General features: G+C 40.9%; 1 protein-coding gene across 1 annotated transcript in view; it reads left to right on the forward strand.

Moving 5' to 3' along the window:
- Positions 1-353: 353 nt before the first annotated feature.
- The window catches only part of luzp1 (leucine zipper protein 1), a 40649-nt gene continuing 27054 nt past the window's right edge, over positions 354-13948 (forward strand). The window contains exon 1 of the mRNA XM_028000872.1: positions 354-673. The gene's annotated coding sequence lies outside the window, so the exon portion shown is untranslated. The remainder of the gene's footprint in view (positions 674-13948) is intronic.

The following is a 13948-nucleotide window of genomic DNA, read 5'->3' on the forward strand; positions in this document are numbered from 1 at the left end:
ATTTGGTGAAAAAAGTTCACTTTATGGAAGTGGGACATCCATCCATCCGTCCGTCCATCCGTCCATCCGTCCGTCCATCCATCCGTCCGTCCGTCCGTCCGTCCATCCATCCGTCCGTCCGTCCATCCGTCCATCCATCCGTTCTTGTTTCCTTTCTCTAGTTGTTTTTCTAGGTTCCATATTTAAGATCTCTAGACTTTCATTCCTTCTCATTCTCTGTATGTGTGACGTCATATCCGTCCAGTTAAGTGCCTAACTGTGTAAATGTGGATGTTTGTTGGACTGACAGAGTAAAACCTGTAGGAACCCTGGCGGCCGCTCAGAGGCAGAGAGGGGCGGGCCGTCTGAGCCGGGGAAGGGCGTTCTCTCTGCGGTCGGGCCGGGCAGAGTCATCCCGAGGGGTGGGTCCTCCGGCGGCAGAAAAGGAAAGCCCACCTTTTTTCATTGTTAAGGACGCGGTGGAATGTGATGGTTTGATCTCAAACGGACCAGGGAGGGGAAGAACCAGCGCGAAGGAGCGGGACTGAGCAGAATAAACAGCCCCCTCCTCTTCCTTCGGTCCAGCCTGGGAAATATGTGGAGCAACTTGTCCCGGTTCGTGTCGGCTGCCGTCCGCCTGAACTTTGTGGATTAATTCGAGGTTCTTTTGTGACCCGGCGGGGGAGCCGTTCAGGTAAATCTGGGCCCGGAATGAAGCGTGTTTGTGGAGGGGAATGTGTGTTCGGGTTCCCGAGTTGGACCCAGTCAGTTGGGACTGCAGGGTCTGAACTGCGGCAAGTTTTCTAGCCTTCCTCCGCGTCTTCGACCTTCTCCTCCTCCTCCTCCTCCTTCTTCTCCGCTCTGAAGGGAACCATCCAGGTTTGCAGAGGAAAGCCCAGGTGACTGGGACATTTTATATCCCGACTACATGCAGGATTCTGGTGTTTTTCTCCCGGTTTGATGCTTTTATTTCATGTTGACTTTAGTTAAACGTCAGCGCGACGTCACCGCGGGCCGCTGCATTTGATGCTGCTGTAATGAAGCGCAGGCTGCTGCTCACTGCTGTTCTGCTGGCTGATGTTTGGCTGTTTCTGAGTCCAGTCAGAAACAGCCTGGACTGTTCTGGGTTTCCCCGTCATCTGGGTCACCGGGGGTTTTTGCAGTTTCCTTTCAGTTCCTGAAGTCCTGCTGAAACTAAGATTACAGGTACTTCCTTACGCAAAATGTCCCCACCGAAGGGTGGGCATTTATCATATATGTTTGTCATTTATCGAGACGATATTATTGTCATGATGATCATTTTGATTTATTGTTTTAAATTTCTGTTAAAGTTTAAAAATCTGACTAAAATGTTCTTTTTACTGTTGCCTTTGCCCAGGGTTTTCAGTAAATCAAAAATATGATTAAACAAAGTCTCTGTATACAGTTTACTGATTTAAATCACACTTTAAGTATGCAGCATCCTGAAGAAGCTTAATTTAAATAGAAATGATTTTCAGGAGCAGCATTTGTTTGTTTCTCCATGCAGTTTACTTAAAAAAAGAAGAGATTTTTTTTTACCATATTTTTTATCATTATCACAACAATACTTCAAAATACTGTAATACTATTCTAAGTCTACTTAAAGCTACATGCCAGGTTTTTCTGTAAAGTCAACCAAACTATGGACTGTCGCATATGGAACAAGATTCCATGGTCAGTTTTTATTTTAGTTTTGTTATTTTCTTATTTCTCAATGTAAATAAATCTGGTGACATCACAAGGAATAAGTCAACTGATTGGTTTGTTCCAGTACGACCTTGTGTATTTTTCATAGATTTTCTTCCTTTATTTGTATGTTTTAATTAAATTCCTCCAAAGTTGTTCACTTATACTGCTCAGAACAATCATAGAAAACTTGCAGTTTAAGTTGATTTGAGGTGTTTTTCCACCTGACAGTCGGGTAGACTGTTTCCTAAATAAACCTGGAGTGGCATCAGATTTTAGCGGTTGTAGGATTTTTCTTTTGTCTTTAGTAAAAGCCCACAAGTAATTTATCCTGCTAGCACAGGATTAGCACCTTTGTTTTGGTTGTTTTTACCCAGAATGCCCAGTACTGTAGTCTACTTCCTGCTGTTGGAGCGGTCTCTGGTCCGCTTGGCGTTCACGTATACCAGAGTTCACGTCAACCGAACCGATACTGAGGTTTGTAGGCGGCCCAGAGGTTGATTCTGCTTTCATACCTCCCTAACCGCACTGAAGTTGGATTAAACTTCAGTTAGCGCTACGCTAACCGCTTGGTCAGCGTAGCAACCATTTGGTGTTGCTTTTAGATGTTCCTGGTGCTACTTGTTAGCTTCACCATGCATGCACCTGTAGTCTGCGCCTCCAATCTACACAAAAGCCAGGAAAAATAAATCCCCAAAATCTTCTTGTCAGAAGAGATGATGATGATGATGATGAAGAAAAAGTGGCATGACAGCATGTTATGGAAAATCCCTTACCTGTAGGCGTGAAGGTGATGAGTTGATTTGTTTTATGACTGGTGGGAATGGAAAGAAACTACAATATGACGGAAAAATTTAAATAGAAATGTACACAGATTTACCTGGTCACAGCTGTGGTGACAATAATTACTGGACTTTCTGTTGCTTGATCCATCATGGCTCACTGGTCAAACTGGTAAAACACTAAAGATCCTTCAACTCAAATGTTTCAGATGAAATCTGTCAAAAGTTTCCCATCTGGCACAAAACTTCAAATGTACAGAAAGATTAGGTTTTATATTCATGTAACTTTCACACACAGTAAATTCAGACAGATTTTCATGTCATGATAAACTAAAGCAAAAATATCCTATTTTCTCTCCATCATATTATTCAAGCCAAAATGTTTGTAATATTTAGGATTTATGCTAAGCTATGTTATAAAACACAACAAATTGGATTTTTTCCGCCTTCCCTGTTGTACAATTTTATCATAAATTTAAAGAACTAATAATAAGGTTAAAATGTGCTACAAGCTAAAGAAATGTATGAATATTTGCTTCAGTTAATCAAAAATAATTAAAAGAAAAAACTCAAAGACCCGGTAATTACTGTCATCAATAATTTATTTACCACTCTAATAGTTTAAACTATTCATGTTAGATTTAAGCATTAATATATTTAATATCCACAAAATAAATATATTAATGGTAACTACTCTAAAGTAGTTACCAAATTTTATGAATAAAAAAATGAATAATATGAAGAAACTTGGAGAAACACATTTCTTGTTGGCTAAAAGCTGGATATGCCATGTAGGGCTGAAACTAACGATTATTTTAGTAATCGATTATTTTGATGATTAAACTGTTTGGATTTTTAAAAAATCACATTCTACAGATTTTTCATTTAACCTCTTAAGATTTTTTGTACAAGATTAGAACTACATTAAAAGAGGCAAATGAATAAAATAAGAAAATAAAGATTCATTGCATAAAATGGGATAATTTCTTTTTAGTGAATTTGTTACATATTTATACACTTTTTGCACAGTTTTGGTTTTAATACAGTTTTGCATGTTGCTTTTTGAGTCCATATGTTCCAGTTAATGATTAATCAATTATTAAATTAGTTGATGATTATTGTGTGTTAGTTGCTTTTCTTTAAATCAGGGAGGCGACATGTTAATTGTTGCCTTTTCACAGTCAGTCACTTTTACTTGCTTGTTAAGCGTTTAACCTTGGAGGATTAAACCTGACTCATCAGGTTAGAAGTTGATATTCAGCGTAAACACTCTGCGGAGCGTTTTCTGTTTGACTATCTGTGTTTGCGTTTTGCTCATATGAGATTGAAAGTGCCGCGATGCGTGGCCTACAGAAACAAGGTGTCAGAGTCTGAACAGTACATGCCCTGGGCTGGAAGGCGGGCGCATGAAGGCTGGCGCATGAAGGCTGGTTGTGGTGGTTGGTGCAGGACTAATGTGCCAGGTGGGGCTCGTAAAGAGCAGCATGAGGGAGGGAAGGGAGACGGAGGGGACCTGCCTTGACCTGTTTCAGACATGAAGGGAGACAAAAAATGGGGGGGAAAAAAAATCCCTGATGACTTTTCAGTAAGGCTCGCCTCCCAGCCTGCTGCAGATTATGCCAACCGCCTGCCTCTGGGCACGGGCCGCTGCATGACAGCTAGTCGCGAGGGTAGATGTGAGAAAATGCTTTCTTTTGGTATTTTATTACAGCATTTGTGGGGGGAAATGGCAGCAGCTTTTTGAGAAAATCAAGAGTGAGATTCCTAATTTTCCCCCTGATTACAGGTTTAACCAAGCTTTTCAATCCTGGGAAATTATACTCCAGGTTGGGTTTGGTTAAGCTGACTGTAAGGAGGAATGATTTCCAGCACATTCTCTCGGGTGTTACACAGCAGTATAACTGCAGCCACCACCTGTCTATAAAGAGACTTTAATGCCAATAAATTAAGAGATTTTAATCCAGGAGTTGCTACGTTTGTCCCGTCTTCTCTTTTGATTGGTTTTGCCCTCTGCAGAGCGCCCTGTGGAACCGCCCACGCTGCTCTGGGTGAAACCAAAAACTAATCATTACGGTGTCCAATAAGGGTCATTATCAGCCTAAGCTCTGGACCTGGGGATTACCGAGTGACTGAATAACCGCTCTGGGGATTAAATTTAAATATTGAGGCTTTCTGCCTGGGAGAATCAGACCGCTGGGAATGTCGGTGGTAAAGTTCCTGCCACTCTGCATGACGCTGCTGTCAGTGTGGCAGATACATGTGAAATTTCAGAACATGGCTACCGGTTCCTCAGGGTTGGTAATAAGTGGGTAGAAAAAGTGATTTTGTTTAAAATCATTTAGAGCAGGAAGGACTTAAAGAGCTGCCTGCAGTGGAAATGAATAAAATGTGGTTTTTTTATGTCAAGGTAATTTTTTCTTAACTGTAACTCAACCTGCAGCCTTAAGAGTTCAGATTTGAAGCTGTTTATTTCAGGGAGTTATCAGTTACTAATTACTTTACTAATCGATTATTGTCAATTAATTGGATAAAAAGAAATTGACGCATTCTGCAGATTTTTCATTCAACCACTTAAGCTTATTTGGTGCAATATTGGGAATGCAAATAGTCTATTTCCTTTTTTAGATAAGAAAATAAACATTTTATTGCCTAAAATGAAATACCTCTGACATCAACATGTGAAAAGACGATCCAGGGCATCGCAGGGATAGTTTGACTTTTTTTTGATTAACTGATAAATAATTGAATAGAAAAAGGTTAACATGAGATTTCTAATTACAGAGTTTGAACCAGGTGAATGTAAAATGGCCACTTCAGGAGTTCTGGGTGGAAAATATTTATATTTACAGGTTTTTCATCTTAAATGCAAAATGTTTGGCTTTTTTTTTGGAGAATAATGGCAAAATAAACAAAACCTTTAAATGCATCGCTTGGATTAGGCCACGCCCACTTGCATGGATCAACCTTGACTGCATGTTACGTTTACTGATCATGTTAAAAAGAAATTGTCAAATTTAACAAATTTCAAAGTTTTAATGGCGGCTGGTGGAAAAATTAATTGGACACAGTAAATCTTCTTAGTCAAATTATTAACCCTAAATACTGAAACTTAACCAGTTTCAAAAACATCCAGCATCTGGAAGTGCTGCAGTATGGAGAAGTTTATGTATCACAAACATAAAGAAAACGTCTCGTAAATTGCTTTATAAAGCAACAGAAAACCTCCAGGAACTTTCTAAAACACTGTTGTTCCTCTTCCTTCATCAGATGGAGGGAGCAGAACCATTTTATCAGGAGCAAACATTTACAGGGCTCCACACTCTATAACTACTAGCACTTACAGTACTTTAAAAACAAGAATTATTTTACAGTCACTAAAATACTAATGTATTGTTATTTTCACATTTTCATTTTAAAAGTGTAAAGTAAACTCACCCAGAGGTGACAGAGGATCCAAACATTGACTGAAAGTAAGAGACGCAATCCTTCAACATGTTTTTACTCAAGTAAAAGTAAAAGGATCCGTCTGAGAAGTTACTGAAGTAAGAGCAAAAAAGTATTTGGTAGAAAGTCTGGTCAAGTACTGAATAACTTATCAAATTATAAATAATTCAATATTTCAAAATTACAGTAATTAATAAAAGAAAATGTTTCCAAATCAGTTTGTTTCAATAAAAACCTTCAGAAACTTGGACAATAAATGCAGGTGTGTGAACTTTTGGTTTGTTTTTCATTCAGTGGGTAGAAAATTTGGAAATTTAACTCAAGTGAGAGTAGAAATACTTCTTAATAATTACTAAAGTAAATGTAATTAATGTAACTCTATGTATCCCTGAATACTCCTGCTGTGTAAGCTGCAGTGAACATCCTGATTGGCTGCAATCGATACGTTGGCTGGATTTAGGACCGGATGGTGTCGGTGTTGGGGTTTATTAGCGGCGGTCCAGTTTTTAGCCTCGGTTTCCTGTTGGACCAGGAATAGCGCAGCGGAGGATGCAGAGTGATGTTACAAACTCGGACCTGCTTGAAATAGCAGCGATGAATCATGATGTTTCCCATGTAGCGTTGTGTAAAAGTGTGTAAAAGCCCACTCACGTTCTTTTATGCGTGGGTGTGTGTGTGTGTGTATTGTGATAACGCAGTAAAGTGCGGAGCTGCATCCTGGACAGAGGTTTGTGTTGACAGAGCGCAGGCCAGCTGCAGCGCCGTCGGTTTCACAGAAACTCAGAGGAAGGTGGCTGGACGCCAGAAAGACGCGTCGCTGCAGGAAACCTGGAAAATAATTCATTACATTTCATTTGTCTGAGCATTAATTTTATTTTCTCATTGTTTTTCTGTAGCACTTTTTGAATACTTTCCATCAACATCCAGCTAAACATTAGCCTAGCCACGGTTAGCTGCTAGGTAGCGATAGCAGCTTCTGCATGTGAATTTTTGACTCATTTCTGCAGGTTTTGACATGCATCTTCAAAACAGTTTTAAGTCCAAAGTCCAGGCTCCTCTGATAACATTGATGTCTTTTGCATTTGATGGACAGTTAGAAAAAAACTAATCTCTCTCTCTCTAAACTAGAATCATGGATCCTTGTCTCTTGGGTTCTATTTGTAGTTGAAGGATATGTTTTAATAATGGTGTCCAAGAAAACCAGATCAGTCATGTATGCTTTACTGTATAGCAGCGGCGCGTTAGCAGCGGCGCGTTAGCAGCGGCGGGTTAGCAGTGGTGCGTTAGCAGCGGCGCGTTAGCAGAGTCAGGTTAGCAGCGGCGGGTTAGCAGCGGCGCGTTAGCAGCGGCGCGTTAGCAGCCCCAAACGTTGAGGCCGCAGTTTTCATGTCGGCCGGTGATGGGGCCTGGGTCGATGTTGTTGATGAGAAGTTTGAACAAAGATGCGTTTTGAATGTTTTTGTGTTTTTCTTCTAATTCGTCCCTTTCTGGCATTTCAGACCAGTTTTAGTAACGGAGTATTTATGGAATAATAAGTCATCAGTTATTTTTAATTTTGCTGGAGTCGAGGGAAGAGTAATATCTTAATCAACGTTCCTAACGTTTTGTAATTATTTCACTATGCATGGACGTCTGAATATGAAAAAAACAATAATAACAAATTTCCAGCAAATTTTGAATCATTTTTTGTCCCTTCGCAACATCAGTTTTTAACAGCAATCAAGTATTTATTCATGGTAATTTAATTTCAGCAGTCAGAAATGATTGTGGTAATCATACAAACTTTTTTTGTCCACTGTCCAACCTTAACTGTAAAAGTGTTACTTTTCCCTCGTTTCTTCCTTCTGTTTATCTTTATTTCAGTGCAGCAGCAGCAAAGTGACAGTTTTACACATAAAGAGTAACTTGTAGTAATAAAAACAGATATAAAGGAGACAGAATGTGTTGTCTGTCCAGGTATTTCTACGTCTCGGGGCACTTCTGCTTGTTTTTGTTCCCGTCCAGGTAGATCTGTCATCAGATAGTAGAGACTCTGCGTCCTTCTCTCACTGAGCTGTAACTAAAAGAACTTTTTCAGCCCAGAGTTCACATGACAGAGTGACGTTCACTCTCACTCCGGTCATGTCAAAGCACGAACCTCTCTGCTTTTATAGAAATGTTTGACTGATTTTATTTTGTTGAAAGTTTTATGGAGTTTTTTTTGATAACTGGATTTCTAAAACCAAATGCAGAACCTGTTTTAATCTATTTTTTTTTATTTGTAATTTAAGAGCTGCGTTAAATATTACCCAAACTGCCTTCTGTTGCTTCTGCAGCAACACTAAAGACGTTGCATGCAGGGATTCTTTGGATTTATTATGTCAGACTGCATTTTGCCTCCTGTCTTCTGTGATAGTTTCTCCTCTGAAACGTTGCATAACTGCTCTCCAAATATGCCAGCCTCCAAACCGACATATCTCCTCTTTACTGACCTGTGGAGGATTTGATTGGGCCACTGGGTAGTTATCAAACACGTTACATGAGCAGATGAATCGGGAATTGTTTTCACCAAATAATCTGTTCACTAACACAACAACTCTGAAATTCAGTGCACTGCAGTATCCACTGTATTTGATTTGGGTTCAATGTGAAAGAAAGATGTAAATTAGAATACAGGTGTAGGGTGGAAAGAAGATGTCTGGCAGGTGAAGCATGTGTTAATATTTCCTCCTAAATAAAACATTTAGAAGTTACCTGATTAATTGACATTTTTGACTGTTTAATCATATTTGCACAGCTACAAAACATAGAATAGAAATGTCCTTTATTGTCCCAAAGAATTCGTACTTAACCACAGCAAAGCTGCAAACATGGATGATGCAAACTCCAAAACAGACAAATACAAAAACACAAATGAAACAGAAAAACTCTGCAAACAAAATTTTGCAACAATAGAAAATGAGAGCAAAGGGTAAAACTCCACAAATACTAAAAACACCAAGTATGAAACGCTGAAAACTGGATAAAACATAAGTCCTCCAGGCCACTAGGGGGAGTCGACCAACAAATCGTCTGGGGCCAGACTCAGTAAAGATGGGATGTTGTGACTTAATAGGATGTTAAGAAGAAAGTTGGAGGAAAGAAGGAATAGCTGAATTATACTTCATGTCTTTTGTGCAAAATGCATCAGGATATTTCTATGGGTGATGCTACCGACTGGCGACCTGTCCAGGTGACCCCGCCTCTCGCCCGGAACGTTAGCTGGTGATAGACACCAGCACCTCTTGACCCCACTAGGGGATAAAGGTGTTAGAAAATGGATGGATGGATAATACTACTGACTCCAGACTCCCCCTACTGGTCTGGAGGACTTCTGCTTCAGCGTTTGCAGCTTTTCTTATTTGCAGTGTTTTCTCTTTTTGCTTCTACTTTCTGTGGTTGCAGTGTTTTTCTGTTTTTGTGTTTTGGAGTTTCATTCATGTGTTCGCATTGCGTTTCACCGTTTGCTGCGCGTTTGCACCTGTCAGCCACCGTAGGATTCAGATGATTTATGAAAAGCTGTAAAAACAGATGAGCGCTCACTGCAAGACTTATCTCCATGTTATATAACGCTCAGCAGTAGCATCCATCCAAACGTACTCCTCCTATCAGGATTTATTAGCACGCTTCCTGAAACCAGATGACTGTTCTGCTGCTTTGGGTTCCCAGAGTGTCTGATGTCGGATTATGAGAACGCGACAAAGACGTCGCAGCATCAGGTCCAGATATTGGTGGATCATCTTCACTTCGGTTTGTTTAGTTGTTGAGCTTTAGAGGAAGTGGTTTCTGATCGGAGTCACCTTCTGATCTGTAAAGCGTTTAGTAAACCAAATGCTTCTAGATTTAAAACCTTCCGTCTTCACAGCAGGCCAGTGGCCTCTTCCTCCTCCTTTCCCCCACAGTTTGCTGCAGACTGCTGAGAAGAATGTGCTAGTGACTGATAGTTGTTGTGATAATGTTTAATCAGGCCTCACATGGTTGGAGTTTGGACTGTATTGACCAACAATGTGGGTCACTCTGCTACAGTAGCCTTGTTGTTTGCACTGTCAAGTTCAACTGAATGAAAAGGGTTTAGTTCTGATCATTCAGCGGGCGTGCATCATCATGTTTGCAACCTTTCAGCTCTGCTCGGGCTTGAAGCGCACCACAGTTATGTTCTTTTCCAGTTCGATGTATGAAAACAGCAGCACAAGGTGATGTTATCTTTGGAGAGCTGCTATCAGTGATGGCAAAGTCTGCAGCTTAAGTGTGAGTTCATAACGTGAGGATTTTTATGGTGAATTGTTCAGAGAGGAGGAGGAACCTGGAGAAATCTTATCTGAGAGACAGTAGCCTGGAGACTTAACAAACCGGCACCAGGGAGTCGGAGCGGTCGATTATTTTTACTATGGTTCAGGTTCCCGACGGCCGACGTACTAAAACTCCTCCTGTGTGTTTTGGGGTTTTTCACACTCAGAGTTTAACAGTGATAATTTGGTTTATTTAGCATAAGAGGGAAAGAAGGGGGTTAATTTTTTGCAAATTCATATTTTCACCATGTTGTTCATTCATTCATAAATGTCTGTTTCAAACTAAATATTTACTTAGTAGGCGAAAAATTTAGTTTGCAATTGTTTAGCTCCAAGCTAAATATTTAGTTTAGAAACTAAATAAGCAAGTTAATATTTAGTTAGCAAACAAAATAATATTTATAAGTGTAAATAAATATTTAGCTTAGTTTGGAACCAAATATCTAGATAATTGATCCTAAGCTGTTTTTTTTCTCTTATTTCCTCATGTGCCAAACTTTTTCTGCTGTTCCTGGTTTTAAAGCCTCTATAGATAAAGTTGATGATGAAGCTATATACTTACTTTGAAGCTAAACATTTAGCTTTCTAATTAAATACTTAGTTTGAAACTGACATTTATAAATGAATGAATAACATGGTGAAAAAAATGTGACTTTTTTCCACTGTAATAAATTATTGCTGTAAATCTTTGACTGTGTATTTTTGCAAACTGCAGCCCATAAATTTGTCTGCTTTGCTCTCGTTGGCCTGTCAAAAATGGCTGCCAAGTCGACCCTGTGAAAAAAACAAAAAACAAAACATGGAAGAGGTGCAAAGGAAGCAGACTTCAAACGCCTGTGGGAGGAAGTGGAGGAAGGGAGCGCGGCGTTTTAACGTTGCTTGTGAATTCCTGGGACACTTTATTTTCTCAAAGTGCTTTTTCTTCATTAACCGGCCCTGTGATTATCTGGTCGTGCCGTCTCCTGGTCCTTCACCTCACTTAACAGAAGACCCCCCCACACTGCCGCTCCGCCCCGCCGCTCCTCTGCTCCAGGAGTATTTTTGGAACGTAATGAAAAGAGAAATCTGAACTGCTTAGCCTTAAAAGGCATGTCTGGGTCAGCTGGGTGGAAACTTGCGGTATTAATGCCTGCACATTTTCTGTGTGAGTGGGTCATCTGTGATTTTCAGTGTGTGTGTTGATGCTGTGAGGAATTCCTCGGGTTGGGGGGAGATGGGTGGGCTCCGTCTCCAGGAAGGGAGGGAAGGGGCATATTTGGCATATTTCAGGAGCCTTTTCCGTCTGGTTCACGGTGCGTTCTCGAAGCGTGGGCAGAAGAAAGCTGAACATCTTCTTCTGAAGGTGGTGCAGGCAGGACTCACACCTCACCTCCATGGAGTCCTGACCCAAAAATCAACCCACCAACGTGGTGAACGGTTATAAAAACGCCGCCTCACACCAGGGCAGAAACACACAGCTGTGACGCCCCCCCACCAAGTCAACCTCAGTAACGTCCATAAACGGCTACATGTTGACCCAAACTCCCTCATCCAGCACCGGGTTTGGACTGGACCTCTACTAGCCTGCCTCTGTGGCTTTCCGGTCACTTCTGCCTCGGTTTAAAGTATTAGACTCTGTTATTTGCTGTTGGTTGGCCTCAGAATGATGTGCTGACAGTTCAGGGCCTGGCGGTTTGCTGAGGTCACTGCGAGGTTGAAGATGAATGTTAAGAGACGATCTGAGAAATTTCCTGCTAATAAGAAGTTTAGTTCACTTTGTTCATGAAGGGATGGAGATGTTCAGCGACAAAACTCAGAGACTCTGTGGGGAGTAAAGATGGTAATTTTCACACCTGATAGTCCGGCCGACCCGGTTCTACTGGAACCAGAACTCCATCATCTGCTCCACCTCCAGCTGCTGTGGTTCTGAGTCAAACCAACCTGTTCCCCTCCTGGCCTGTGGGGGCGCTGCACCAAGAACCACTGACGGAAACGACACAAAAACCTCTGAAGACGCTGAGAGCAACTTCCTTCTTCACCAGATGGAAACAAGATGGAGGCATCGGATTTTAGTGTTGGAGGATTTCTCTTTAGTCTTTCTATCACTGGCGCTAGACTAGCAGGTCTACTTGACCTCTGACCTCTGGTCCTAAAAAGCTCAACCTGGATTTAAGTGAATTCTAGTTCAGTTTGAATTCATATGTGAATGCCAAGCAGACCAGACACCGCTTCAAACGCAGGAAGTGGACTACAGCGCAGGGCATTCTGGGTAAATACAATCAAAACCAACATGCTAGCCTAGCGCTAGCAGGAGAAATGGCTCATGGTCTTTAGCCAAAGACACAACAGAAATCATCCAGCCGCTGAAACCTGACTCCTCCATTTTCCTTTATGTTTCATGAAGAAGGAAGTTGCTCTCAGTGTCTCCAGAGGTTTTTGAGTCGTTTCCTTCAGTGGTTCTTGGTGGTCTGATGAACTGGAATAACCAGAGGCTTAATCTGTTTGCAGAGAACAACTGAAGACTGTCAGAGTTAGTTTCTGAGTCTCTGTTCTTTGCTCGTGTTCAGATCGTCTCTGTGAACAGTTGGAGGAATTTCCACAATGATTTTCACACGTTTTAGTTTCTTGTCCGCGGCTCGTTGAATAAAATTCCTCCTGCAGATTTTGTTTCCTGTGATCATAAAAACATTCATGTTCTCACAGAGAGGAATGCTGGTTCTCTCTCCTGCCGATGAGTTTGTCTCCCCTGTTTCTGTATTTTAGCAGGTTGGTCTGGACTCTGAAGCCATTCATGTTAGGATAAGTTTTCAAGCCAAGAAAATATTTTCTCTTCCATATTTTTCTGCTCTTTCTTTCGTTTGCCTCCTGTTATCTCTCTGCGCTCCTAAAGGGCATCTGCAGGCCGGGTTTCCAGGTTTTCGCTCGGTTCCATGGATACTTATGGCGTTTCCTTTCCTGCTGATTATCTGACTGGACCAGCACAACGCTCGTAAAAATAGACTCGGTGAAGCTGCTTTTACTTGCAGTCATAAAACTTCTTCTTGTCAAATTTTAAAGATACTGCATATTTCTCTTGCATTTTATAATTTTGCACAACATTAAAGTTATGGTTGTGTTGTGGAAAGATGTAGAGAAGTTTGGGAAGCTGTTTCAGCCTGAGCTTTGTGACGTTTAAAGCTCAACTAACCCCTATTTGAAAACGTAGTCATTTTGAAAAATGTATCCAAAGTAGGCGGAGCCAAGAGCCACGGGGGGCGTGGCCAAGTGTGGGGATAAATGGAAGGGGTTAATTGTTGCCAACTAAGCAACTTTGTTGCAGTATTTAGCAACTTTTCAGAATTTGTTTTTATTTTAAATTTAGTGACTTTTTCTGTCATTGAGGACTTTGATAGCGACATGCAGCATCAGTCGCACTGACATAAACGAGCAGCGTGTTACCAATAACTTGCTAGAAATAACCTGGAATGATGCAAAAAAAGTATTTTCATTGCAGTTTTGCAAAAACCACAGATTTTGATGCAACTTTTTATCAAAAAGCTCAATTTTTTCTTTCAAAATGGTGTGATTCCATTAAGTAAATATGTTTGTACTTCTGATTTGTTCAGTTTCAGTCAATGAAAACGCAGCTGGTTTGTCGTTCGCCTGCAGTCAGAGCAGAGAGGAAACACACTCCACTCTGTGTTCACATTTTAAATAAACGCTACCGATCAATGCTAACGCTTGCAATTCCAACTGCTGACTCACCACCAG

This window comes from Xiphophorus couchianus, chromosome 19 (assembly GCF_001444195.1).
Source record: "Xiphophorus couchianus chromosome 19, X_couchianus-1.0, whole genome shotgun sequence".
In the NCBI taxonomy this organism is placed as follows: Eukaryota; Metazoa; Chordata; class Actinopteri; order Cyprinodontiformes; family Poeciliidae; genus Xiphophorus; species Xiphophorus couchianus.